Source organism: Meles meles, chromosome 3, assembly GCF_922984935.1.
Source record: "Meles meles chromosome 3, mMelMel3.1 paternal haplotype, whole genome shotgun sequence".
Lineage (NCBI taxonomy): Eukaryota > Metazoa > Chordata > Mammalia > Carnivora > Mustelidae > Meles > Meles meles.
Window position 1 is genome coordinate 161,408,885 of NC_060068.1, and position 5,269 is coordinate 161,414,153.

Sequence of the window (5,269 nt, forward strand, 5' to 3'; positions counted from 1 at the left end):
CCAATGTGGGACTGGATCCCAGGACCCTTGGATCATGACCTGAGCCACAGGCAGATGCTTAACTGACCGAGCCACCCAAGTGCCCAGGAGCAGATGACTTAAAAAGACAGCTCATCAAGACATGTAAGTTTCTGTAAGAACAATAAATATGAATAACTTTTTCTTTATGTTTTATTTGGTTTTTGTTTTTATGTTTTCTATAATAGTATTAAATCATGTGAAAAACAAAATGGGAAGTCCAGCCATATCATTTTAATGAGGTGACTATTAGGTTAACAGAGAATTTTTTCTTATATATATTAAGGAAATAATCTCAGAATTGGTTAAAACATGGCCCTGGGAATTATTTTTAAATACTTTATTTGAATGCTATATTTTTTTTAAATATTTATTTATTTATTTGAAGAGAGACAGAGAGAGTGAGCAAAAGGAGAGGGAGAGAAGCAGACTCCTCGATCAGTGTGGAGCCTGACTGGAGTCCATCCTAGGATCCTAAGATCATGACCTAAACTGAAATCAAGAGTTGGATGCTCAGTCAACTGAGCCATGCATCACCCCTTGAATGATACTTTTAAAATTATTACATATATGTTATTTTAAGCAGTCATGTATTTTGTTTCTTGGATGTTGGACAGCTAATATTGGCAAGAGCTCTCTATAAAAATGTTATTTAGAGTTTCTTACATTATTATGAGATTAATCACACTTCTATATTGAGGAATATCAGGGATGGCAGTTAAAAATTATATATATATATATATATGTCTGTTAATTTATCGGCATATTTAGAAAAATTCTTTTCTCTTTATACAGTATTTTAACATGATTCAACAACAAATATTTTATTACTAAAAAATCAAATCACTTATAATTCCAGCCACATGAATTTGAATCTAAATATGATTAATTTGACTTTCTAGAGATACATCAAAGCAAAATGTTTCTTCCTATTAATTTATCAGAGTAGTGTTTAAACATGGAAAGGAATTAATTGAATAAGCTAACTGATTTGAATTAATTTTTTGACACTGTATACCAAAAGTCTGAGGTAAAGATAAAAAAGAAAAAGAAATACCTCTTACTTAAGTCTATTAGTGGCATATTTTAATGCTATATAAATCCAGAAAAATAAACTTTAATCACTTAGTAATCAAACACATTTCAGAAGTTATAAAATAATGTAACATAGGAAAAAGTAGGAAAAGTCTGCATGTCCAAATAAATCATTCTATAATTCTCTAATTGAATATAATACAATTAAGTGATCTTTAAATATAATCAACATATAAGAATGATTAGAACATAAAAGCATGATGCCAACTTACACTTTTCTAATTTTATTTAAAAAGTGTGTGTGCATGTGTATGTGTGTATAAGCAAAGTAGATATAAATACATATGTATTCTATGTAAAATACATTGCCTTTTTATACATATCTATGCATACATACATGCAATTACATATATAGGATATGTATAATACAGTCATATTGTACATACACCATAAGGAGTTATGGGGACAGAGAGAGAGAGAGAACATATATTTTGAAATATTGACTATTATTACATTTAATTTGTGCATCTATAAGAAAATAATTTTGACATAATGTTACATAATCAATATGGTTCAGAAAAAAAAAATTTTAAAAGTTCCCTGGCTAAAGCAAATAAATATTGTTTATGGTGTCAATGTCAATTGTAGTTTTATATAATTCAAATATTTGATCTGTTTTATTCATTCATTATTCATGTATTTATTCAGCACTAAACTCAATTTGACTATTTGTCATAGCTATAGTTTGATAGTACATGATGAATAAGAAGAGAAATGTGCATAAGAAATACAACAATGAGGGTGCCTGGGTGGTTCAGTGGGTTAAAGCCTCTGCCTTGGGCTCAGGTCATGATCCCAGGCTCCTGGGATCAAGCTCCACATCCGGCTCTCTGCTCAACAGGCAGCCTGCTTCCTCCGCTCTCTCTCTGCTTGCCTCTCTGCCTACTTGTGATCTCTCTCTGTCGAATAAATAGAATCTTGAAAAAAAAAAAAAAAGAAATACAACAACGTTCTTCAAATATATGAGTTAAAGGGGACAATATGGGGGTGTTGTGTGGTTCAGTCGGTTAAGTGTCTTTCTTGATTTTGACTTAGTTTTTGATCTCAGGGTTAGGAGATCAGCCCTCACATTGGGCTCTGTGCTGGTCAGGGGGTCTGCTTGAGACTCTGTTTCCCTTTCCCTCTACCCTCACTGCCCCCTACCACTTGCTCTCTCTCTCAAACAAAAACAAAACATGTACAAAACAGTGGCAAATATAAATTTACGTGTATATATTTTTTTCCTGGAGATGTAATATGCAGAAAGTAAATAAATAAATAAACAAATAAGTGATTTTCTTGAAAGAACTTTTCAATGAACACTTCACAGAAATTGGTGGTGTAGTGGGAATGGCATTTATCAAAATCATTCTGTACAAGACAATATCTCAGAGCTTCTTTTATATTTAACTTGCTTTCTTTTTGAAATTTAATCTTTGAATTTACATGCAGTGAAGTCAGGTTTTTGTTTCTGTATTTATAATTTTGGTATGTTCTCTGATACTATATTTTTGTAATTTTTAAGAATGTCTTATAAATGAAATTAGGCAGCATATAACCTTAATAAGGAACACTGGCTTTTTCACTCAACAAAAGGATTTTGTGATTCATTCAAGTTGTTGCCTGTATTTGAGTCAATTATTTCTTTTGCTGAGTATCTTTCTGTTGTGCAAATATGCCATAATTTTTATAATTAATTTACTCAACACCAATAAATTCACTACAGAACATTTGGGTTATTTTCATTGTTTGGCCATTATGAATAAAACTGCTACCAATACTCGTGTACACATTTTAGTGTGAACATGAGTTTTAATTTCTCTAGGGAGAATGCTTAGGGTGAGATTGCTGGTTATAAGGTAATGTATGTTTAACTTTACAAGGAATTGCCAAACTGTTTTTCCGAAGTGGCTACACAATTTTGCATTCCTGCTGGAAATATAAGACAGTTTCAGTTGTTCCATATATTTGTCAAGATTTGGTATTGTCAGTGTCTTTTCAATTTTACTCCTTCTAACACTTATAAAATGATGTCTTTTTTCATTTGCATCATGTTATTATTTGTATTCAATTATAAACAAATGGTAGAATTAAACCAACATTCCGAAACTCCAGCTCCATCGTATTCCTTACACAAAGAGTGATCTGTTCAACAGGCACATACTTAGGATTTTTTTGACAACCTCTCACTCAGCCCTGCAGTTCATCTAAATGGCCGTGTCTTTACCACAAAATGACTTTCCTCGTTGCTTTCTCCAGTACCGCTCTTTAAAGGAGCCAGAGCGCGACACTGACCCCTCATAACCAGTCTGAGGTGTATCATGTTAGGGGTTAGTGGACATACCAGCCTCTGGCTCTCTTGGTGAGAGACACACAGAATAGCATATCGTATCTTTCCTGTAAGTAGATCCTTCTAGTTCCAGGAAGACCCCTTGTCACACATCACGTGCCTGAGAAATAGTGATAAGGAATAAAAGCAAGCACAAAGAAGAGTAAAGGGTCTTGGCCCTTGAGCATTGACCCCCTTGCCTTCTCTCTTTCACAGCAAAGTTTGGAGTACTCTTTTATCTATTGGTACAGGGATTGCTGGCCATTCCTGGCACACATGGGTTCACAAAGGCAGAGGCAATGAATCTGTCTCTCTCTCTCTGTCTTTTTCTTTCTTTCTTTCTTTCTTTCTTTCTTTCTTTCTTTCTTTCTTTCTTTCTTTTTATTAAATCTCCCATAAAGATTCTTTGATGCTGTGCTCTATTATTGTAGTATTGTAGACTGGGTCTTTTTACCTGAATTCTTCATTCCTTAAATTCTAGGTTGTTACATTGACAACTTGATGACCCCATTCTACTACCAAAATACCCCCCAATGGAGTTTAAATTTGATCAAAACATAAACCAGGGTGTGACCCTCTAGAATTATAGAGGACAGGAAGAAGGAAAATTAACCCTAAACCACTATCTGTTTGTTCAGGCTTTGCCTGTGAGAATGGGAATGGAGAAGCAAGAGAAATCTATAGGCACCACTGAACTAGAGAGCACTGCTGGAGACCTCCAGTTGGTTTCTGACTCCTAGCATTCACTTACTTCTCAGGCGGCTGCTCACAGCATTTGGGCATATAGTCTATTCAGCCTGGTAAGACGTGCTGGCCTCTGAGGGGCCCGAGCTGTACTTTAGCAGAAAGATGCTAATTTGAATTGGCCATGGTGGTCTTTAGATTGGTTGCTGAGAATGGACTCATCAACCACCAGTGTCCCATTCTGCAACTAAACCAGCCAGATGTCTGGTAAGCCCAGACTCAACATAATCAGAGAGGACTGTGCCACTGCTGACTGCATTGCCCTTCATGTTGACCACCAGGAAATGGTGCCATTCCTGATCTTCGCAGTCCTTCTAAGAGCTGGATCTGTCAAGACCATGGAGCAGAATTGATCAAGGCCATCCCAAATAATACCACCGGTGGGCTGGTTCTTAACCTGGTGGGGCATCCGCACTTTGCCCAGCTGGTTGACCTGCGGTGGATGCTGCAGCAGCTTTTCTGCTTCCTGTAGGATCAAAGGCCTGAGCAACTTGCTGAGGCCCACTGGCATCACCTGCCCAAGTTGGGCAGATAGCTGGGAAGAGTTACAGGAGGCAAGGGCACAAGCCTGCAGCACCAATTCCCGGTGGGACCAATAATGGTGTCTTATTGTGTGTGATTTAAAGACTTATTGATTTTTTTGAGACAGAGAAAGGGAGAGGGAGGAGGGGTAGAGGCAGAGGGAGAGAAAAACCCAAGTAGACTCCATGTGGAGGGCAGAGCCCCAAGTGGAGGGCTCCATTCAGAGACCCATGAGATCATGACAGGAGAGGAAACCGACTGTGCCACCCAGGTGCCCCCTTACTGTGGTTTTAATTTGAATTTCTTTAATGGTAATGAGAGTTCAGCATTTTTTATTGTTCTCATTGCCAGCTCTAGATCTTCCTTGATGAAATATATGCTCAAGGACATTACTAATTTTGAAAATTGGATTTGTATGTTTTCTTATTTTTGATCTTGACAGGCCTTTACATATTCTGTATACCTGTCCTTAGCTAGATATGCAGTTTTCTCTGAATATGTAGCTCATTCTTTCATTCTCTTGACAGTGTCTTTCACAGAGAAAAAATTTAGATTTTGATTAAATCCAAATTATCATATTTT

At 36.3% G+C, this 5,269-nt stretch overlaps 1 pseudogene; it reads right to left on the bottom strand.

The window, feature by feature from the left end:
• Window positions 1-4,168: 4,168 nt before the first annotated feature.
• Window positions 4,169-4,676, bottom strand: LOC123939307 (annotated as a pseudogene).
• Window positions 4,677-5,269: the final 593 nt, after the last annotated feature.